General features: G+C 32.5%; 1 pseudogene; it reads right to left on the bottom strand.

Annotated features, from left to right (window-relative positions):
* Window positions 1-863: 863 nt before the first annotated feature.
* Window positions 864-7,538, bottom strand: LOC132053356 (wax ester synthase/diacylglycerol acyltransferase 4-like; annotated as a pseudogene).
* Between the last annotated feature and the right edge of the window lie 17,823 nt (window positions 7,539-25,361).

Here is a 25,361-nt window from a genome sequence, read left to right as displayed (position 1 = left end):
TGACTTTATAAAGGTTTGAACCCATATATCGTTCTTAGTTTTGAAATTATAAAAGTTTAAATCCCATAAATTGTTCCTTCGTTTCCCACTTGTCTCGAATTCCAATTGGAGTTATTTTGTGTTTTTGCTTGAAAAGCTTGTCCAAAAATATTTTTCTGAAAATAGTGATGAAATATTAATACTCCCTCTGTTCATTTTTACTTGTTCAGTTTGGTTTTTCAAGAGATAATTTACCATTTCATACCTGTTTTACCCTTACTATTATTATTGGGCTGAAAACTTCAATGAATTATTAATAACTGCACAACTTTTAAAGCATGTTTTATTGATTTAAATCATTACATGACTTAGTAATGATCATGAGTGATATAATAAAATTGTCATTCTATAACGGAGGAAGTAACTTTTAAAATATGGCTAATATTTAATACCATGCATTAAAGTGACTATTTATTCACTTTCTTCACTTGTATTTGGCGTGTAATTGGCATGGCCAATAAATAAATTAATCTGGTAGTTGACAAACACCGGCCGCCCCTTGGCATAGTGGTTGAGGTTGTCCTCCTTGCTGCTAGGTCAAGGGTTCAAGGCTGGTATTAGGGGGAAAACATAAAGGGGGGAATACCTCATTTTCCTCCTAATCTAGAATTTTTTTTTCCCGAATTTAACACATATATTAGATTTTCGATGTCAACTCAAATATTAAAAGAAGAATTACATATTTATAAACTCCATGAAAAATTATGAACTATAAATCCCGATGAACGGCTATAAATCACTTTATATGAACCTACTTGTTGATTGATCAAGAATTTTAAGAAGAATACGAATTGGATCTCTCAATTTTAAACATACAAATGCAATTTTGCCTCTATGAATCATTTTATAAAAACACGAAAATTGAATAGAAAAGGAAAAAGAAAAAACAGAATACTTTTACGAGCTTGTGTAGTTTGCTCCTAATCTTTTAGTACAAACTTTGCTCCTATTTAAAATCGTTCATAAGTTACATTACTTGAATCGATTAAAACCAAATACTTCATTTCATTAATCATATCTTCGTATACTATTAACAACAAATAGTTCATTTCAGTGCTGCATTGAAGATGGCCTCGAAGGAATACTCAATGCATGCCTTCAACTTGTTTGGATCTATGAAGTCTTTCTCCACTACTATTGCAACTCTAAGCTTATCCACATAACTCACCATTGTCACTGATAGACTCTGCAAAAATCAATTATTTTTTACTCGAATTATATATAATAAAAAATGAGTTTAAAATATATACATATTAATAAAATAACAATAATACTCAGTTTGAACTCACAAACTCTACATCTTGTATTTGCCTAGAATTAACACATATAGGTCTTTTACACAAAAAGAAAGGGGAAGACTATTTTTTGAACTAGTGAATATTGATCAGTATTGACATGCTATCTTAAAAAAATATTTAGTTCACTGTTTGTTTTATTTAATGTTGTATACTTTTCTTTTTGATCTGTCTAAAAAAGAATTTAAATTTTTATGTTTAGAATTAATATAATTTTAAAATTCTGATATTATCTCTAGTAAAATGATTTATAACTATAGAAATGACTATCGCATGTTTTAAACAAGATTTAAAAGCTTTTTAAAAAATAAAAATAAAAATTAGTGTCCAATAAAATTTCGAAGAAGTACCTGTGGAGGACCAACAACAGCAAAATAAAGTCCTTTTACGGGGTGATTAGCCAAAGCCATCTCTTCCAATGGCCCTATCATATTTGTCATTCCCATGCTTGCGTGCTTCAATGCTGTATGAATATATTTACCTGCCGCCTGCAGTAAGTGACGGAATTAGAATTTTAACTAAGAGAATTCAGAATATAAAACAAGAATACACAAAGAAGTTAAAGTGAATTCAACATATTTTTAATCTAAATATACTAGTAATTTATCAGCGAGAAATGTGAACTAACTTTTCTTGAACATATCTTGCCTGTCAATATGGGCTGGCTAGGGCTAAGAATTAAATAGGCTAGGACGGGCTGTCTCTTTTTATTGAAGGGCCTCTAAAATTACAGCCCAAACCAGCCTTAAGTAGGCTGCGGGTTAGGACGGGTCAGTCCTTTAAGATTTTTTTCTTCTGAAATAACATTCTCTAAGTGATTTTCGGTACAATTTGAACAAAGGAAATTTTTGCAATCTGAAATAGAATTCTCTACCATATCACTATTGCACGAATTCACATTATAGAAACAAAATGAATTCAAAAGAACAAATAAAATTACTATCTTTGTTCACTAATCCACATCACGTCCAAAAGCAATTAAACATAATATTATTTCTAAGACTAAAATGTTTAACTTTAGTTTCTAATTTACTACTTAGTAGTTAGTATGTTCCTTTTTTTATTAGTTTTATCTTTTTATTTAATTTACTTATAATATCTTAAAAATTAATTAATTTGTTATTTTTTTCCCAAAATTTAAAAGTCGTACAGACAAACCCTTGAGGTGCGGCTAAAAGAAATTTTAAGCTATTGAACCTCACTTCTAAATGGGTTACAAAAATCTTAACCCAATCCTACCTAAATAGAGGGTTTGGTTGGGTCAATTTGTTAAAACCCATTTTGATGACTTATTACTATAATGATCCCATAATTAATGTACTACTTTATTGTTTCTCTATTTGAGATTTAAACTTGGGGTGCAATCTTTTAGACTAAAGAATTAATTCAAATATTTAATTTCTCCAAAATAGTCGCCCACCTTACAATTTATTTCACTAAATTAACTTTTGTCACTTAAAAATAATAACTCTTCCTATTTCACTAATCATATATATATATATAGAGAGAGATATGTTTTTTGAAAAATGCGCCAAATTCGGGAAGCCAGATAGGCATGCCAAGTCAGCAAAAAATGTGAAAGTAGTTATGCCATGTCACCTGTAAGAATTCTAGTTAATTACTATGATTTTAATTATCACAGTAAATTCATAAAAAATGATAGATTTTAAGTGTTTCTCACCTGATAAAATAACTACCTCCCCCCTTTCATTTATTCGATAAATTTTTATCCGATGAAAAATATTTTTCACCAGATAAAAACCAAATTTTGCATATTGTCATTTTTTTCTTTAATGCATGTCATTTTATATTATTAAGAATAATTAACCTAAATAATCTCCCATCCATCCGCTTAAACTAAAATTAACATGTGGATGTATATTTTACGTTAATTCATGTACAATATGTGTATAATTGTATAATCAGTGTATTATCTTTTTCTTCTTTGTTTGATAACTGCGTATTCGGGCCAGCTTGCCCGCACCTCGACTAATACCACGGGTTACCTGTTACCTTCCACCAAAGACATGTACTGGGTAACTCTATCCACCAAGGCTGGGATAAATAGGAAAGTAATCACCGAGTGGTTTTGCCCTTATTGGAATTTGAACATGAGACTTCATGGTCCTCAACCACTTCGACCACTTGGCTACACCTTTGAGTGCATTTAACTATATATGTATACCAACAAAAAAAAGAAAGTAAACAGTAAATACAATCGATTTTTACTAACATACCTCAGGACCTTCAAATTTTCTCAAGATTTCAAGCATCCTACCGGTGAGAAAAACAGAAGCAGAATTCATCTGCCTCTTGATGATACTTCTTGCTTTTACAACAAATCCAAGAGGATTAACTGAGTCATTTGAAGTTAATTTTGGCAGTGAAACAGGCAAGAATGTGAAGTGATTTCCCCATGGCATTTCTGAATTAGGCTTGGTCATTTCACTCACTGATTTGTAACCTCCAACAGCTCTAGTGTTGAACAAGACCAGTGCTGTGCATTTTCCATTGCTTGTTTCTTGGTTTATTCCTTGCATGTATAGTCTTGTGCCGTATATTACTACCCCAGTAATCACATCGTTTATTGTCTGTAAACATAGTAAAAAACAAGAATAAAAGTTAGTACTACTCTAGTAATCGATCACATCATTTATATGCACCGACAATATGAAGATCTTGTTTCCAACTGAGCTCAAGGTCAAGAAAAGACGTCGACTTTGACAGGCATGGGTGGAGCTTGAGGGACGCGCGCGAGAGATTCATTCGAACTCGCTTCGCCAAAAATTATAGTACTATATATATAAGGTCAAAATTAATTTTCATTTATACGCAATAGATGTTGAATCCTTGCCTTTTTTGTATGTTCCTTCTTTATATTTTGAGTTTTCTTAATAAAATACCGAATGACATGTGATGTGAAAAAGAATTGATGTCTTTAGAGTAAATCCCGCTAAGCGAGATTTGTATGCTTGACATGAAAAGTATAGAGGCAAACAGAGTCGAAGTCCAAGCCTCCACCCGCAAAGGGGGACAACCATGTTAATCCAAATACAATAAAAAAATGTGCCCGAGCTCTTCCTTTCTTTCACTATCAGTAGATTTTAACCTATGATACCTATGATAGGTACAAGTTATTTAATGACATATCAACGAAGATAACTAATTCCTTTTTTTGGTAGTAATTAGAAGAATCATATAAAGAGATTAGTATATGAAATTTACCACTTTGAGAGTGTCCTTGATTTGTTTGATGCTATCCAAGGAGAACATCGTCGTAGCGATCTCAATTGGTCGGAATTCCACTCCTTCATCACCCGATCTGATTGGCGTGCGGTCATCCTCGATCACTGTGCTCTTCAGAACACTCAATCCAAAGTCTTGAACAGTATTCACCAGCGTCATAAAAGCACGAGGCACACACTTGACAATATTCATGATAGTATATTCATCTTCTTGAAATTCTGAATCTGCCCCTGTTCTTTTACGTGAAGGAAATGTTAGAGGAAGTGATGGATTATCGACTCTTTGTAGACAAGAAAGAAGTGCTCCCATTAGAGAATATCCATCACCAAGTGAATGATGAAGCCTGAAAATCACATTCCCAGCTGCATTGCTTGTTGGGTATTTTAGTAAGTGAAGTTCCCACATTGGTCGATTTTGCGCGAACGGTTCGATTGCCAATTTTGACATGTAGTTGGAAAAACATTCATCATAGAAACTAAGTGGTTGTTCACTTGGAAGTACTGGAGTTTTTACGTGCTCTTCGATGTTTACTTCAACTCGCTTCCAATTCCTTGCACCACCATTTTCCGTGACCTATTTGAAAAGATAATGTAAAGATTCTTGTAATAATACTGTTAATATATAAAACTTAAACTCGATATAATATATGACGGTCTCTATCCACTGATTTTGTTTACTATATATAGTGTAGAAGATGTTGTTTGAGTGAGAGCTTACAGGAGAAATACATTTAAAAATAAGAAAGTTTTTCAGGTAGAGGTTTTCAGCTATTTATAACAAGAAAAATTTAAAAAGAATATCTATATTGGTCAAATGATCAATATATAAACATGTAATGTATATGTGTGTGTATATAGAGAGAGACAGAGGGGCTAATTTTACTATCAAAGCACTTCCTTAAATTTGCAAGAACATATACAAAATTTTAAACTTGGATCCCTCTTAAATTCTTAGTTTGAAAAAAAAAAAAAATTACAAAGCTCTCCTTTGACTATTTCACAAATAAATATAGGTCGAAATTAGTGAAAATCTGAAGGACTATAGACTTTCACAACAAGATCAATAAAATTTGAATTTAAACTTAAGGTTTAACAGGGCAATAGGAGCCGAGATGACAAATCGACAAAATATATTGGGATAAGGCATTATTACCCCCCTGAATTATACCCGAAGTTGCTACGACACACCTTACCTTTTTTTGCAACGGATCCTATTACCCCTAAACTTATTTAAAACAATAGAATAATATTTACCCCCTAAACGCTAATGTCCACTCTACTTTTTCCCAAAAATGGAAAAGTGACGGACACTCTCCTTGCCACATGTGTATTTATTTGTTTCTTTTCTTTTTTAAATTTTTTTTCAGCTTACGTGTCAATATTTTTTGTAAAAAAAAAACTGAATTTTCTTTTTTAAAAAATTATTTTTAAAAGCCGTTTTTTTTAAAAAAAAATTAAAATTTGATTTTTTTTAAAACCCATTTTAAAAAAAAAAAAATCAAAAACTGAATTTTCTTAAAAAAAAAAAATTAAAACCTGTTTTGAAAAAAAAATTGAAAATTTGATTTTTTTAAAACCGTTTTTTTTTTTTTTTTTCAGCACTAAAAACATGATTTTTTTTAAAATATGGAAAACTTGATTATTTTTTTAAGATGTCTTAAAAAATCTTGATTTTCATGATTTCATTTTCTTAGGACACCTTTATTTTTCAATTTCTTGTCAAAATGCAAAAAAAACTGAATTTTTATAAAATTTTGGAAAAATTAATTATTTTTTAAAATGTGGAAAACCCCTTTTTTAAAACTAAATTTAGAAAACTAGATTTATTTTCATCTATAGAAAAAAATAATCAGTTTTCCAAATTTAAAAAATGTCCAAATTTTTTAATAAGAAGACTCGAGCTTTCGATTTATTTGCTAAAAAAACGGATTTTTCATATTGGACTCGATAGATTTATTTTCTAAAAAAACGGATTTTTTTCATATTTTTTAAAAAAATAATATAGTTTTTCATATTTTAAGAAAATACGTATTTTTAAGAATAAAATTAAGTTTTCCCGTTTTTATGTTTACACTCTCAAAGAGAGTGAAGCACACTCTCCTTGCCACGTCGGCGCTTAGGGGGTAAATATTCTGTTTTAAATAAGTTTAGGGGGTAATAGGACCCAGAAAAAAATAAGGTGTGTCATAACAACTTCGGGTATAGTTTAGGGGAGTAATAGTGCCTTATCCCAAACATATTAGTAAAGGATAAAAGGAAAGAGAAGTAAAGACGAGATTTTTACGCAAATTGATAAGATCATCAAATTACTCTTGTTGAATGATGTAAGATAGAGCTCCATAAACAAAGAGGCTAAATTCATACTATCTCTTATGCTCCGATATAGTGTAAAATATCAGCATAATCTGGTTACAAATAAGGTAACTACAGATATATTTTTACAAAAACATTAATTGGCTGTAAACAAATTCTATTATCACAAGTTAAACTGCACGAAAAATATGAGCAAATTTTACACTGTGTATATAGCACAATCATTTAAATATTTAAGAAGAGTAGTGAAAGAACATGCAAGACTTGTCGTATTACAAGAAAGAGAACTCACCATGATTGAGGAAAATCGTGGATTTATAGACAAATAGACATCCTTGAGTAAGGTGAAGACCGCTGAGTCTTCAATTTCAATTGGAATTTTTGTTTCCAATACACAAATAATAGAGAGAAAGAGAAACTGGAGCTGTTCAAATATTGTGAGCTTGGACTTGCAGGCCATATTGTTTCTTCAAACTGGTCCATTTTTTCAAACTCTTGTATTATATTTTCTCACTCAATTTTATGCTTTCACAACTATGGTATATATGAGAATTTGGCATGTAAACTTCTATATATAGAGAAACAGAATAAGAGGAAATACTATAGTTGTGGTTGAAATGAATTACGTAGTACTGAAGTAAGTTCAAACGTGGCCCTTTGATCTGTCGGCTTAATTTTTAATTGGCATGTAGTAGATATTATGACTTTGATGGGCTGAACATAAATTGATCTATCAATAATGAATTGCTTTGATATTTTTTAGGTCCAGGAAATGAAAAATAAGTTAATGACATGTATATGTTACAGTTACACGAGTATCCACTGCCAAGAAAAAAGAAGAAAAATAGCTTCAGAATTCGTCTCTATTTGGGGGTGGTCTTTAAAGTTTTCCCCTCAAATTGCTGGTCTTTAATTTTTGCCCTTCACTTAAAAAAGTGATTGAAAATACCCCGAGGTTCTGGGTTCGAAACCTCACTCGGTTAAAAAAAAAAAAAAAAAAAAATTGCAAGACAACGCAAGGCTTCGTGAGAATTCTGCCTTATAAGGCAGAATTTTCTTTTAAAAGTTTGCCTTCAAAAATCTGCCTTAAGGCAGAATTTAGTTATGCCTTATAATTTATAAGGCAAAATTCTGTCTTACAAGGCAGAATTTTAAGGTAAAATTCAGCCTTACGAAATTTTTAAGGCAGATTTTTTTTTCTTACTCTACTGGAATTCTACAAAAGGCCTAAATTTTGCCCGAATAGGCCTAATTTTGTTACGAAACTCTACCTTACGAATTATTTTTTTCGACGGGGTTTGAACCTAGTGTTATATCCCGTATTTGGCACGTCGGGACATTCCGAGCTAATCGCAGAAAGTTAATGACAAGGCTATTTTCCGACTTTGTTTTAAGGTACAAGTTGTTTATGATTTTATTGGATGGAAATATTGAGGAAAACTAAGGGCTAAAAGTTGGAAAAATTATTTCATGAAGTGGCCATGTGGCCGTGTGGGTATGTGGGGCCCACCCCTTGGTTAAATTTGACTAGTTCATTTATGAAGTCATGTATGATTCTTTTCTGAATTGTAGGAATTTAGAAGTGAAAAAAATTTCTTGAGGTCTAGTGGCTGGCCACATGGGGAGTGGCCATGGCCACATGGATGCCTTGTATATGTTAATAAAAGATGACCAAGTCAAGTGTATTTTTCATCTTCTACACTTAGAACAATCAAGAAACTTGGAGAGGAAAAAATGAGGGCCATTCGGCCATGGAGAAGAGAAATAGAGGTCCAAAAATCTTCATCAAAAAAATTGTTTCTTCTAGCTTTTCAACTCATTGGAAGGTCCTAAACAACATGGAGTAATTGTTAGAGCAAGCAAACCATTCATTCTTCGCAATTCTCAACGAAGCCATGTTGAAGAACTAAGTGAAGAAGGTAAGTTTTAATTCTCTTTTACTTATATGTTATGGATGGTTTATGTATGTTGTAGTATGTGAAAATGGATGAAATTCATGAAATATGGCATGTGGAGGTTGGTAGTGTATATGCGATGTTGTGTGGGAATGATGAATTAAATTCTACTTGTCATTGCTTGGTTGTTGTAGTGTGTTGAAATGGTTGAGAATCATTAAAATATGGATGTTGGTGTGTGGCGCGATGTAGTGGGTTGTTTTGGTAGGATAAGATGGACTAATTTTATTTAGTGTTTTGGTTGTTGTTGTGTGGACTCTATGATGAAAATGATGGTTTTAATGATTCAAATTGAAGTTGTAATCGTTTGTAGGTTGTTGGAGAAGGTAATGTGATTTTATTATAGTTTCTTGTATTATTGAGGTTAATGTTGTTAATGTGTAGATTGTTGGTGTAGTTCATGAATTTGGAAGAAAGAAATGTGTTGTTGATGTTCCTATGGAAATTCGAAGGTTTCGGGTTTGGGATATGTTGGTTGAGTTGTTTTGAATATTGTGTGGAGTGTTTGAAATATTCTTGAATCATATTGAAGGGTTTCGGATTAGTATTTGAATGTATAAACATTGATGTTAGCTTGATCATATGTCTTAATTTGAAGGTAAATGGAATGTTGTCGAATTATGTAAAAAAGAGTTATTGACGTTATAATGCATTTTGAATTGATTGTTGATGTTGTTGGTATGGTTGTTGGTATTGTTGTTGAAGATTTGGCCGAGTTGAATTCTGGGGTTGTTGAATTTATAGGGGAGATCTTTGCCCAAATTTTTGTAAATGAAATGCTAACTTAGAATTGGATTCTAAGTGTCTATGACTAATGTTTGGTGCACAATGATGTTATTGTAGATTTTGAGAAGCCGAGACGTAGGTTTTGACTAACGTAGGAAGCGGACGAGGTATGTAAAGCCTAATCTTTCTTTCTTTTGGCATGTCTTAGTTGTAAATAGGCTATGACACGAGCTTCTGAGGAAACTGTTTATTCTTGCGATCGAGCATGTCTACGATTCTTTTTCACTTCTTAATGTTGACATTTGTAATGTACTAGAATAATGGCCCTTATGTCTTTGGTATGAGTGGATTTCAAAGTTTGCGTAAAAAAGTTTTGTTCCTAAAAGGTTCTATGTCGAAAAAGGCCGTAACTTTCGTGAATACGAACCGGATCGCCTCGATATGCTCGTAGAAGGTTTTGTAACGTATAATGACTATATCCTCCATAGGCGGGCTCGGATTGGGTTGACGCCCGTCCGTGGATCCCGCGACTTTCCTTTTGTATAGTTCTAACGACTTTTGAAAGAAATTAGCATGACTATCGTCTTAACCCTTGAGCGTCGGTTACTTACTTACCTATCGAGTTTGTAATGACGATTATGTTCTCGATTTCCATCAGCTACTTCATATGGTCTTGAAACGTATCCATGATTTCTAAAGTTATATTTGATATGTTCCCAAGTGACATTCGAGGGAAACTTGATTTGACTATTTTCTTAGTTTTAAATGATAGTTCGTTTTGACTACTTTATGGAGTTTTTGAAAATGTTTTAAACTACATATAGTTCCTCACGACTCTGCTCGTGCATATGGTTATTACATCCTTCGCCGAGTCCCGGGCCGGTTATGTTATCGTGCGCACTGTGTTATATTCCGGAGTATGATGTGTCCGGTTCGCCGAGCCCCTCGCTAGAGGTACCGTGTATGTTTGGTGTTATGCTGTGTTATGGCGATATGATGTGCTATGATGTGATATGTCGGGTTACGGAGATTTGAAACCTTCTGGTGTTATGCTGTGTTATGGCGCCAATGACGGGAGGGCGACCATGTTCTAAGAGCCCCATGCATGATTTGTGTTTTAATGAGTAAGCATTTTGATATTTTGATATTACGTTTACTTTCTGTACTTAGATTTATTATGTGATCTTGTTTACTATATTTCGTCGCTTTGCATACTCAAGTATTCGTCTTGACCCCTTTCTTCGGTACACGTTTCATGCTGCATGTGATACGTATGCTCGTTGTGATGATTCAACGGCTTAGGATTTCCATTCGGCTATGTTGGAGCGCTCCCTTGTTCGAGCTTTATGATTGTACCGACTCTTAGATGTATATGTATATGACTATTCATGGGTACGGCGGAGTTCCGTCAACATTCGATTTTGTTATTACTCTTAGAGGTCTGTAGACACATATGTGTGGGTTGTGGGTAATCACTGTTCGGTTGTGTCTGTGTGATTTGTGATTTGGACGTCCCCCTGTATTCTGACAGCCTTGCTGGCTTATGTGCGATATCATCTGTATATATATATTTGTGACGACTTTACGTTTCTATTTGCAGCCATGTACGGATGCGGTTATGCCGGCCTATGGTCGATGTTTGACTTTTGTATAAGTATAATCCTTGTTTGTACGCCGACTATGGTTAGCAGTGCGTATATAATTACCGGCACTAGTCACAGTACTTGTGGCCGAAGTTGGTCGTGACACCTAGAACCTCCGAGTATTTTAAGCCAAGGGCAAAATTAAAGACCAACAATTTGAGGGGAAAACTTTAAAGACCACCCCCAAATAAGCACAATCGTGCAAATTGCCCAAACCTCATTGGCTACTAGCCCACATTCTTAAATCTGGGTTTAGAGTTCAGTATGCGTTTTTGCAGCTGAAAAAGGGAAGCCCCTTTTTATTAGTAAGGTATAGGTTGGTTGGGGAAAACTCCAAAACGTTGGTTCCAAAAAGCTTACCTTATATTAACAAAAAATTTGAGAAAGGGGCACCCCTACTATACCCCTAAACTACATCGATAGGGAACCCAAGGAAGAGCTAGAAAAAGGAAAGCGGCACCAACACTTAATAGCTCCATTTCTTGTTCCTGAGCGGAAGGTACGCTCAGCCCCTGATATTGCTATTTCTTAATCCTTGCGGCCAGGGAGTTTTTGAGAGCGTTTGGTCGGACAGTGATGAAGGGAGATATTTATATATGGGGAAAAAAAATAGAATGTCATTATTGAAACGAAGGCGCTCGAATTGAGGGTTCGATCAGTAAAAGGGACAATGTTATCTCCCCAGAAGAAGAAGAATATTAATAGCTCTTTTAGCTCTCTAACTGACTTATCCCATTGATTTGAACTTTCAACGTAAAATAAGTTTTGAACTCTCTTACCACACCACACTATAACATCTCCCAACATGATGGGGATTCAATATTTTATTTGTACCGTAAGATTTTTTGACGAAGAGAATTCGAATCTTTTTGCTCTTGCGAGCTCCTATCTTATTTGGAAGATAGGGTTTTAAAATTATCTAAATAACTAGTAATTATAAATTTGTATGTTTTCCATGTGACAATGACTAGAATTAAAATATAGAAATAATATATGTCGTGATTTTTTATAGCAAAAGTATGGTAGAAACATTAATAAAAGCGTCTAGTGTAACATTAAACTATAGGGGAAAGGACACAAATGGCCCACCAGTTTTCCATGTGACAGTGACTAGAATTAAAATATAGAATAATATATGTCGTGATTTTTTATAGCAAAAGTATGGTAGAAACATTAATGAAAGCGTCTAGTGTAACATTAAAATAGGGGAAAAGGACACAAATGGCCGTTAAAACTGCTACCCACTTTGTCCAAATTCAAATTATTTAATTCTTAGCCTTTCTCCATTTTTTCTTTCTTCCTCTTCCACCTTCTTCTCCATCTTCTCCTCCTCTTTCCTTTTCCACCTTCTCTCTAATTTTATATGATGCTTTGAGGACGCTCTTCAATTTTATTTGATACATATTACTTTTACGGAAAACGTTAACCTCATCAAAGATCAAAAATCGGCAAATGACAAACCAAAAGTAATATCTAGAGCCATGTTGCTCCAAATTTTAAATAAAGCAGATTGAAGAATGCAAATAAAATAGTATAAAATAAACAAAAGGAAGAATGAGTAAAATATACGAACAAGTGCAAAAGATGAAAAACCAACAGTTCATAAGGGAGCACGTACGAAAGGACACATATGATTATCGTTATTTTTTGTGAGTTGCAGGTTACGAAAATGGCAGAGGATTCATATGAAGACGCCATTGCAGGACTGAAAAAGCTTTGACGTATAGAAACTGTATCATATGTGTATATAATATGTATCCCTGCTGTATATATATATAAAATATATCATATGTATAGAAACTGTATCATATGTGTATATAATATTTATCCCTGTTGTATATGTATATAAAATGTAACATATGTATATAAACTGTATCAGTCTTGTATAGAAAGTGTATCATACGTATAAAAAATGTATTATAGAAACCGTATCATTGTGGTATATAATATGTATCACTATTGTATATGTAAAAAAAAAAAAAATCATATCATTATTGTATAATATGTGTATAATAAATGTATAATTAACTTATAATTTATGTATAATCAATGTATGATTAATTAAAGATATGTATATAAACTCGTATCATTCTTGTATATAAAGTGTATATATAATTTCCAACATACGTATATATCGTAGCTTGACTTTAGTGGCGACAAAAGTGCAACAAAAAAGTCTTTTTTTTTTTAAGCGCCCAGGTTGTTAGGTAAGGCGCCAGCCTTGACATTATTTTGGGCCGGCCGGCCGGCCATTTTTTAGCATTAATTTGGGCCGATCGGACTCCTGGTGGGATTAAGCCCAAACAATAGTTAAATGTGGGATTAGTTTGGCTGAGTGGACACACAGTGTCCTTTTCCCTAAACTGTATTATGCAACATAACCCCACCGGCTCCAAAGTTTTAAAGTTGTACCAATCATGTACAGTAGCAGTTCCTAATCATTTTTTTGCGCGGTATCCCTTTCAAAATAAGGCTGCGTATCGGGTGGTTCGGTTCGGGTTTGAAAGTTATCGGTTATCGATTTGTAGACATGTTAAACCGTTAAAGAACCATTAAGGTATTGGTTACTGGGTTATCGGTTAATCGGTTATTGATCGTTATCGGTTCGGTTATCGGTTTAACCATTAAGATTTCACACGAAATTTTTTCAAGAAGAAAGAACCAATAAAAAAATGGCTTGACCTACAACTATATAACAAAAACAAGAACAATAGCACAAAACTTAATTACAAACAATTAACCAACCAAAGTAAACTTCCAATTCAGTCAAGTACCTCTACTAATTCTTACTCTTACTATCTTTGATGGTATTATCTACAACAACTACTTTGAATTTTTTGTACTCATCAAATTCCTTACTAATGCTTTTCATTACTGCAGCACTTTGCACAACAACAACATAACAGGCTAACAACATTACTTGCATTAGCTACTAGCTTGACCATATGAAATGCAACTCATGAAATTGCAAAGAACTTTCTCACTAAAAGCTTCACGCATGAATTGATATAAAGATCAGGCCACTTGAGAGTTGAGACTAGAGAGAGAAGGGTAAAACTGAAAGCGCCGTTTATGAGATGGAAGTCAACTAACCCTAGTCCAACAGTCCAAGAGTGACTTTGTATACGAAAGGGTAAAATTGTAATTAACTAATTAGTTATCCGGGAACCCGATAACAAAAATGGCCAAACCGTGACCCGATCCAATAAGCCAATAACCACAAGGCACCACCCGTTACCCGAATCATTGATCCATTAACCCGAACGATTAACCCAATAACCCATTAATCGGTTCAGGTTATTGGTTTAACCGTTGATATGCACAACCCTACTCCAAAGAGACTGGTCTTTAATTTTTGTCTTCAAATTGTTGGTCTTTAATTTTTGTCCTTCACCTAAAAACTCATAAATTTTGGGTTCGAACTCCCACTCAGTCCAAAATTACAGAAAAATTCGCAAGAAAGAGTTTTGGATTCAAGCTCTTGGTAGAGTTTAGCAAAATTTTGCCTTAAGGCCTAACTTTTGCCAGAATAGGCCTAATTTTGGGTAAAAGTTTGTCTTAAGGTCTAATTTTTGCCCGAATAGGCCTACTTTTGCTACAAATCTCTGTTTTGCGAATTTTTTTTATTTTTATTTTTGACTGAGCCGGAATTTGAACCCAGAATCTCGAGGTATTAGGTGAAGGACAAAAATTAAAGACCAACAATTTGAGGGGAAAATTAAAGATCAGTGCCTCTGAAGGGCAATTGTGCAAATGACCCGTTCCTAATCCCTACAACTACTAGGTGGGTTTTACTAGAAAGTAGAAATAAAATGTTTGGGACCTTTTTTTTTAAAAAAAAAAATACTTGTCATAACTACCTCTAAGACCTATTTATGAATAATAACTACCTTTTATTTTATTTATTTTTTATAGCTAAAATATTTTTTTAAATTACACATCCTAACTAGTGCCCTGTATTTTACAAGTTTCTCTTTTCAATTGATTTTCCCTCACCTCCCACATCTATCTTATCCCTCACCCCTCTTTCTCTCTCTCTCTCTCTCTCTCTCTCCGCTCCCTCTCCTCACCCCCAGATCTGTGAGATCTCACCTCTCTCTGATCTCACCCCTCTCCGTTCACATGAAGAATAGGAGCAATCTCTGCGGGAAGCGGTGGTGGCGGAACATGGGAAGTGGTTATGGTAGCAGGTGGTGGCGGAAGAATGAAACAAAGGCGGAGGAAGAAGGCAACGGGGTGGGAGAGGAGGGGAGCATCAGCAGATGACGATAATGAAATAGAGGAAGGACAAGATGATGAAAAGAGTATGAACGGAGGTGGAACACCGTCTGGAGGGACGTCGGAAAATGCCGGCACGCCGAAAAATCTGAGTTTGCATGCCAGAAAATGCCGGAATATAATAAGCTCAGATCTGAGCCATGCCGGAGGGACCATATCTGGAAAAAAAGCCGGAAAAAATTGGTAGGAATATCACAGAAGCTTTGGGAGTTGTTTTCATGGACAAATTTTATGTTTGAAACCGTTCATAAGATGCTATATGTCGACGGAGCTCCGGCTGCAGGAGGATCGGATTTGACTGTATTCTCCTTTTTTTTAGTATACACCCGAATACAGTGTATTTCTTAAAAGGATTTGAATGCATTCATCTTTTTTTGGTGTAAATACAGTGGTATTTTGTATTTTACTTGTATATTTTTGTATTCATTTTTGTATTCACTTGTATTTCTGTATTTCGAAGGAGGATTGTCTATTTGAATAATCAAATACACCCGAATACAGTGAATTTTTTTAAAAGGATTTGAATGGTTTCATCTTCTTTTAGTGTAAATACAGTGAATGTTCCAAATATAGAGCCTATTTTTAGTCCACTTTGTTTTCACGATTTTTGTATTTCGCTGTATTTCAAAATAATGAAATACAACTGAAACCACATAAAAGGTAGCTCCAAATATAGAGCCTATTTTTAACATAAAAGGTAGCTCCAAATATAGAGCCTATTTTTACTCCGTTTGTTTTGACATTTTTTTTTATTTCGCTATATTTCAAAATAATGAAATACAACCGAAACCACATAAAAGGTAGCTACGGTTTGTAATTTTCAAACTTATAGCTATATATTGTTAGAAGCTTATAAAAGGTAGTTGTTTATGTAAGTTATCCTTAAAAATAATTAGTGAGTAAACAAGGTACTGCCCGTCCTAAAATTCTTGTCATCTTTTCATATTCGAGAATTAATTTGACTAATCTTCAAAATTATATTAAATTAGACTAATTTAATATTTTAAAATTTAAGTTTACTTAGTCGAAAGCTATATGTGAAATCCTCATATCATTTAGGACGGAGTAGGGTTCATGTCTTTTCTTTTTTTCCACTTATAATCATGGTATCTAGACCAACTTACACGCACCTCAACTAATTTCACGAAATGCCTGCTACCTCCCTAGCACAAGTACAAATGTTATCCACCAAACACATTAGTTGTCAGCTCTCAGGTCTTTTGAGTGAGATTTTGAGAAGAGTTGCTCTTTGGAGAGCACAAACTCACCAAACGCATTAGTTGTCCGCTCTCAGATCTTTTGAGTGAGATTTTGAGAAGAGTTACTCTTTGGAGAGCACAAATTCAGACAGATGAGGGAAAATTACATAGTATTTTGCCTCCACTAGAATTCGAACTTGAAACCTCATAATTCTCAGCCTATGTCATTGATCGCTAGGCTACACTAGATTTTTTTGGGTCCAACTTTCGAGGTAGGAGCTATTTGACTCCCAGGTGACTTCTTCTATTAGTGTGTAACGAAATTCAATGGATAGGACTAATAATGGACTAATTTTACAAATAGAAAGGACTAATAGTGCATTAGTGCTCCATATTAAATAAAATAAAAAGGACGATTTTGAGTTCTGGTCCAAAATTATGGGACTATTTTGGGTATATTACTTTCTTAAATCCTCTTCTAACCGTGTAAGTGGGAGATTCTCTTATTGCCCTTTCGGTCGTTTGGTAGGAGTAACGACCTCTCCCCCATTGATGGATATAAAATATACATATATTATATACTTAAAAGTATACTATTTTAATTAAAGAAGTTATTTAATACTTCAATTTCTATGTGTTTTCTAACAACATTTTGTAGGAAATAAGAAAGCCATGAATATAGCTAAAGATGAAAGAAAAGAGGAAATTGCAACACATCCACTTCACAATACAAAAAGTGAAGTTACATCTTCCTCAAGGATATATTTTTCTCAAAATATATCTTTTTTTTCTTTTATTTTTATTTTTATCTTTTAGTAGATCTTTTGTTTATATACTCCTTAGTGGAGTAATATATTTATGGGGATAGTTGATGAAGCTTGGTATGTTATTATAGCATTCATCTTATTTTAATTATTCCTTGTCCGGAAGTTCTTTATCTTCATATTTACTTAATGTCGGAATTTTAGACTTTTCCTAAATATTATCGCTACTCTATTATACTTTATGTTGTGGTTATTCTTGTATTAATTTTGTAATTCTCACGAAGCAAAATTAATACTTTATAATTATTGGATAAAATATTAGAGTAATAATAATTTTTAATTATCTATCATTCCAAATCGTTGGTCTTGTTTCTTTCTCAAATCTAATTCTCAAGAAGGAATTGACTTAAGCAAGTTTATTGATTTAAAGAATCTTTATCTTATTTCTTTTGGTCCTAATCCCACGAAGGGATTGACTCAAATAAGTCTATTGATTTGAGGGATATCTATATCTTATATCTTTTAATTCTAACCCTCATGGAGAAATTGACTCAAATAAAATTATTTATCTAAAGACTAATCTCAAGAGGTCTTTACTCCTCATGACACAATTCAGGCAAGGAATTATTTCTCTTTTAGTTTTCACTAGTTGTAATTTAATTAATATTCATTATCTCAAGGAGGGTTATTAATTGGCTATTTCCAAGTGAGAAAAATGTAATTGTATGAGCAATAAGCAATTATTCTTTCGGGAAATGTATTAAATTAAGATTGTATTATAATAATATTACCAAGCGACTTCAATTATTCCCAACTCTTTTTAAATTTTTAGGAAATTATTTGTTTTGTTTGAGTACTTAATTTTAAGACACTACTCTCTTTTCATCAATTTGATTCTCTCAAATAGTAACCGGGATAATATAAATCTGTAGCCTAGGTGGTTCCAATCTCTGTGGGACGATATCTTAAACTATACTATAATTTGATAGAGTACGAGCATAAAAACTCTATATGCCCAGAGCTCGTCACCCATTAAGTTTGAGATTAAATTTATACCCCATTTGATTGATTGGATAAATTTATGCCTTCAAACAAACACAGTATAAATTTGATTCCACACTCAGGGCTTGTTTAGTACGAGGGATAAGAGATAAATAATCCCAGGATTAAATTTGAGCTGAGTTTATCTCATGTTTGGTTGGGATAAAATCGTAGTATAACTCTTCCGGGATTAGTTATCCTGAAATTGTAGTGTTATTTTATCTTTGTAGAAAGGTGAAATAACTAATTCCGGATAACTAATCCCGGGATAAGTAATCTTGGGGATAACTTGTTTCCCAACCAAAAAACCCCTTAATCTTGTATATCCTACCTGATCCCATCAAACTTAGAATTATTTTATCCACCTCCCAAATAGAATAAACTAATCCAAAAAATTATAACCCAAAATGTAATATTGAGATAATTTAGCTCGCAAACCAAACAACTCCTACAGTTGACTTCGAAAGAACGAAAGTCTTCGAAAAAACATTTTGAAAGTAACCCCGTTTCACCTTCTTATATCAAAAAATAGAATCAATAAAAGTCTTTCTTCCCAATATATTGAGCTTCATTTTTCCTCTGAAATAACTTATTTATTATATGAACAACTGGTTAGTCTTCTGATTGTTTCTTTCTTTGTAATTTCTTTTTTTAGCATCTTTTATAATTAATTTATAGTAGTATTTTAGTATCTGTTTAGTTGCACATATTAGCAGATTCATATACTCAATTTTCTGATAATTATGCATGTGAAATGTTGAGATAAAGAAGGATCTCAGTTTCATCTCTTCTACTCCTTCCGTTTTAATTTATATGACACTCTTTTCTTTTTAATTAGTCCAAAAAAGAATAACATCTTTCTATTTTTCGTACTCCCTAAGTCCGAATTTATGTGGCACCTTCAGATTTTGAGATTCAAATGAGTCTTTCTGACCGTAATTTTTTCATATATCTTTTATATATTTTGAATTGTCAATTATTGTGCCCTATAGTGCTTTTTACTTAGTTTCGAAATATTTAAATTTGATTTCAAGAAACTTAAAAATTCCAGGATCAAATTTACGATCAAAATTAGTTATTTTTAAATGGTCTAAATTACATTGTGTGGTGATATCTAGATAAATCTAACTGTTTACCTAGTAAGTATAATAGTGCTTTCATCAGATAAATTATACTGATGTCATTTAAACTTTTGGTCTAATATTAGCCTCTTAACCCATAACTGAGCTCCAACTTGAGGGCAGTTTTAAGGGAAATTTTCAAAAATATACCGCCCAACATAAAAATCAGGTCACCTATCCTTATTTTCAGTTTAAACAATATTGTAGGATATTATACAACATTATACCTGGGGGGAAAGCATTATACATAATGTATCAGCATTATACATAATGTATCAACATTATATAAAAATGTATAATAGTGTATAAAAAATGTTTATACAATATGAGCTAAATCAAGTAACAAACTCAAAATACGGGTAAAGCGTGTAAATATTAATAATCAAAGGAATTTGAACACGTGAAGTCCACTCATTTCACATTGGAGCTCCGTTAAAGGTAAGGAAAAATATGAGAAGATTTACTAAAGACAAGGGTATGAATGAATCAAGCGTGTAATGAAGCTCAAAGTTTGAGCAATTTCGGATAGTACAAAAGCAAATTTGGATCTTTTCCCTAGAATTTAAGATTTTCAAGGTGAATTTAAAACGATAGATTTTGCATTTGCCAATGAATTGGATCCGCCCCAATTCGATCAATAATTTTTCGAATTATTAAGAGCCAAAATTTTCTTGAGAGTTTTGAGGCGCGTATGGAGGAGAAACAATTGTTGTTTCGGAGCATCAAATTGGTATGGGAAGTGAGTCGTGCACTTTTAGATTTTCGAGGAAATTTTACGAATTTTTAAGAGTCAAAATTTTCTTAGGGGTCGTTTGATATACGGGATAAGCTGGAATATTCCGGGATAAAATTTGAGATAAAATTTATACTTTGTTTGGTTGAAGGTATAAATTTATCTCGGGATAAATTTATACGTTCAACCAAACAAGGTACAAAACTTATCCCAACTTAGTCTAGGATAACCCATCTTATCCCATGTAGCTTGGTATTATTTTATCCATCTTTCAAGTGGAATAAATTAGTCCAAAAATTATAATCTCAGAACTATGATACCAGGATAACTTAGTTTGTGTACCAAACGACCCCTAGAGCTTTGAGGCTTGTATGGAGGAGAAACAATTGCTGTTCAAGAGCATCATATTGGTCCATGGAATTAAGTAATGTAATGATTGCAAACTATTGCAGCACTGAACAATTAATGAATTTCATAATTCTTTTTATACGCACCGTATCCATATGCAAGTGCAAAATGTACTAATTATTTGTGTTACCAATAAAATAGTTTACAAAAATGTACTCCCTCCGTTCACTTTTCTTTGTCCATTGTTTTAAAAATAGAATTTCACTTTTATTTGTCCAATTTCGCATATCAAGAGAAAAATAATTTATTTTTCCTGTTTTGCCCTTAGCATTAATTACTCATTCCAAATCATTTTTCAAATCCAATACAATTATACACCAAATAGCGTGGGTATCATGGTAAAATATACACTTCATTTATTATTTCTCAAGGGGTGTGCAAAATTCATAATGGATAAGTAAAAGTAAATGGAGGGAGTACAAAAATTATCATATAAGTTATTAACTATATATATATTAGAGATTATTATTTTTTATTCAAGGTATTACCAATAAAATATTTTATAAAATAATTAGACTTTGAGTATGTAAGGATAACATGAAAAATAGAAAAATGCTTTACAAAAAATTAGATGTTGTAGTAAAATTTAAATACTGATAATAATATAAATAACGAGATATATCAAAACACTTTTAAAATTTGAGTTCTAAAATAAAATAAATATATGATGAAGCCTAATGACCGGGTTTTAAAAACCAAAGGAAAAAAGATATATAAATTTAATTATAAAATATCATTACTTAAATATTTTTATTACTGAAAAGTATGTCACAATTTATATTACTGAGGATCGTTTTTGACATTTTAAAAATATATGAAATAATTCAACTCATTTCTAAATGTGAATGGGATATAATTTTCCAAATTCAATACATTAAAAGGGTAAAGTGAGTTTCACTATAACATTAAACTACATTGTGCAACACAAGCTCACCCACAATAAAGTTTTAAAGTTGTAGCAATGAATGTACAATAGCAGTTTTAAAGTACAAGGTGGCTTTTACTAGAAATAAAACGTGTGGGACCTTTTTTTTTAAAAAAAAATCAGTGTGTAAAGTGTAAACAAGGTACTACGCGTTCTAAAATACTTTTGTCATCTTTTCATTTTCAAAAATCAATTTAACTAATCTTACAAATTAAATTAGACTAATTTAATATTTTAAAATTAAAAGTTATATATTCGAAAATCCTCGTATCATTTAGGACGGAGTAGGGTTCATGTCTTTTTTTCAACTTATAATCGTGGTGTCTGAAACCAACTTGCATGTACCTCAACTAATTTCACGAGATACCTACTACCTCCACTAGTACAAGTACGTAAATAATGCTATCCACCAAAGCTCAGATAGATGGGGAAAAATCACCTAGTATTTTGCCTCTAGGAGAATTCGAACCTGAAGCCTCATAGTTCTCAACCAATTTCATTGACCACTGAACCACCAAAAACCTCCCAACTGACTCCTTCCGTTAGTGAAATTCATTGGATAGGGCTAATAGTGCTCCATATTAAATAACAAGGACGATTTTGAGTTTTGGTCCAAGATTAAGAAACTATGGAGGAGATTAAGATAAAGTGGAACATGCTAGGATTAAGTTTGGGATTAAAATATTGTGATTGATTGATTAAGATAAATTTACACTGTCAATCAAATATAGTATAAATTTAATTCTGTATATCCTACCTTATGCCATAAAATACATTACGAATTATTTTATCCACCTCCCAAAGAAATAAATTAATCTAAAAATTATAATCCAAAATATAATCTGGAGAAATTTTTTAGTTCCCAAACCAAACCACCCCTATAGTTGACCTCGAAAGAACCAAAGTCTTTCTCTGCATTTCCACGAAAAAACACTTAAAAAGTAACCCCAATTCACCTTCTTATATCAAAATAGAATCTTTAAATTTCTTTCTTCACCATATACTGAGCTTCATTTTTTTCTCCAAAGTTGCTTGTGGAAACTTATCTATAATACTAACAACTGGTTAGTTATACTTACGTTTCTCAGCATCTTTTACGATTACTTTATAGTGTTTTACTATTTGCTTATTTTCACATATTAGCAGCTTCATATATTCAATTTTCTGATAATTATGTATGTTAAATGTTGATATTAAAGAAGGATCTACTGAGCTTTGAAACTTTGTTTTTAAACAGTCTAGTTTCTTGAGATAATGGTAAAAATCATACTCGCTTTTTTACGAGTTTCATACCTCAACAATCAACTTTTCCTTTTTCCCACTTGAACTATCTCCACCGTTCCCTTTTCCACTTGAATTATCACCATCTATGTAGTTAAATACATCTAGTTGAATAGTTCAGGTAGGAAAAGGGACAACTGATAGTTGATCTAATCAGCTTGGAGGTGTGTTTTAATATATAGATGCAGATAATTCGGATAGGAAAAGATAAATTTAACATTGCGATAAAATTAAACTAGTGCCTTCATCGATGTGCTAATGTCGGTTAAATTTTTGATAATATCATGGTTAGATTAAAGTTCATTTTTTACCATTAACTCTAATTTTTTAGTTTCTTCCGGTATAAATTACGTTATGTGGTGAGAATCTAGATAAATTTAACTGTTACCCAGTAATTAAACTAGTGCCTTCATCAGATAAATTATGCTAATGTCAGTTAAATTTTTGGTCTAATATTACCCTCATGGTTAGATTAAAGTTCATTTTTTTTTCCCTTAACCCCTAACTGAGCTCCAAGAGGGCATTTTTTTTTAAAAACTAAAATCAAAAGAATTTGGACACGTGGGTAATATTTTTGTCCATTTTCATTTCAATCTAAGCAGTTCCGTTAATTTTAAGGGCAAATAGTAAAATATTGCTAGACATCTTTCCTACTATCTAAAGACAAGGATATAAATGGATCAAAATCAAACGTGTCATGAAGCTCAAAATTGGAATTTGAATAGTACAAAAACAAATTTGAACCTTTTCCCTATAATTTAAGATTTTTTAGGAAATAAGAAGTTGAATTTTTCAGTAGGTGTGATTTTTGTGTTAGAAAATATAGTTAAGTGATTTTGGTGAAAAAAATGATACTTACCACTTTTGTGTTATTGTAACTTTGGTGAAAAAAGTGGTAGTTAAAGTGATCATTCATGAAATTTACCCATAGTTGACCTTGAAAGAATGAAAGTCTTTCAATGCATTTCCAGGAAAAAACATTTGAAAGTAACCCCAATTCACTACCACTCTTCACCTTCTTATATCAAAAAATAGAATTTATAAAAGTCTTTCTTCACAATATATTGAGCTTCATTTTTTCTCTGAAATAACTTATTTATAATACCACACAACTGATTAGTCTTCTGATTCTTTCATTCTTTGTAATTTATTTTTCTTTGCATCTTTTAGGATGAATTTTTAGTAGTATTTTAGTATCTGTTTATTTGCACATATTAGCAGCTTCATATACTCAATTTTCTGATAATTATGTATGTGAAATGTTGAGATAAAAGAAGAGTTGATGGTAAAACTACACATGAACTATTATTTTTTCGCGAGTTTCACACCCAACTGTCAGTGTTCCTTTTTTTTTTTTTTTTTACCTGAACTATCAGAGGCGAATCTAGGATTTCGAGAATATGGGTGCATCACTAAAAAAAAAAGAAAAAATGTATTAAGCGGGAATTGATCCTTAGTCCTCTAGGTAAACAACTCAACATTCGACTAAGTGCACCATTTACCCTTGTAGCATGGGTTCCAATACATAATATTATACCAATTTTAGAAAATATATACATAAAATACCTAGTTTTACGGAGAGACCATGGGTTCACGTGCCCCAAATTTAGGCTATAAAATTGCCCCTATGAACTATCACCATCTATGTATTAAAATACACTTCAAAGCTGATTACGCCAACTGGCAGTTATTTCCTTCCTACCTGAACTATCATCATCTACTCAACTAGGTGTGTTTTAATACATAGATGGTGATAGTTCAGCTGTTCAGGTGGGAAATAGAGTAGATGGTGATACTTCTGGTAGAAAAAGGGAATAGTTGATAGTTGATGTGTGAAACTCGCGAAAAAGTGATAGTTCAGGTGTATCTTTGATCATTATCTCATAAAAGAAGGATCTGAGCTTCATCTCTTCTATATTCTCAATTGAAAGTTGTTTTAAACAGTCTAATTTTTAATTTTCTTCTGGTATAAATTATGTTGTGTGGTGAGAATCTAGATAGATCTAACTGTTTACCCAGTAATTAAACTAGTGCCTTCATCAGATAAATTATGCTAATGTCAGTTAAACTTTTGGTCTAAAATTACCCTCATGAGTCACGGTTAGGTTAAAGTTCATTTTTTGCCCTTAACCCCTAACTGAGCTTCAATTTGAAGGTAGTTTTAAACCATAATCAAAAGAGTTTGGACACATGAAGTCTACTCATTTCACGCTGGAACTCCGTTAAAGGTAAAAATATGAGGCAGATTTGCTAAAGAAATTGAGCAATTTCAGATAGTACAAAAGCAAATTTCGACCTTCATCCTAGAATTTAAGATTTTCAAAGAAATTTTTAAAATTATTAAGAGCCAAAATGTTCTTGAAGTTTTGAGGCTTGTATGGAGGAGAAGCAATTG

The sequence above is a fragment of the Lycium ferocissimum genome, chromosome 4, assembly GCF_029784015.1.
Source record: "Lycium ferocissimum isolate CSIRO_LF1 chromosome 4, AGI_CSIRO_Lferr_CH_V1, whole genome shotgun sequence".
Lineage (NCBI taxonomy): Eukaryota > Viridiplantae > Streptophyta > Magnoliopsida > Solanales > Solanaceae > Lycium > Lycium ferocissimum.
This window is presented reverse-complemented; position numbering and strand designations above follow the sequence as displayed.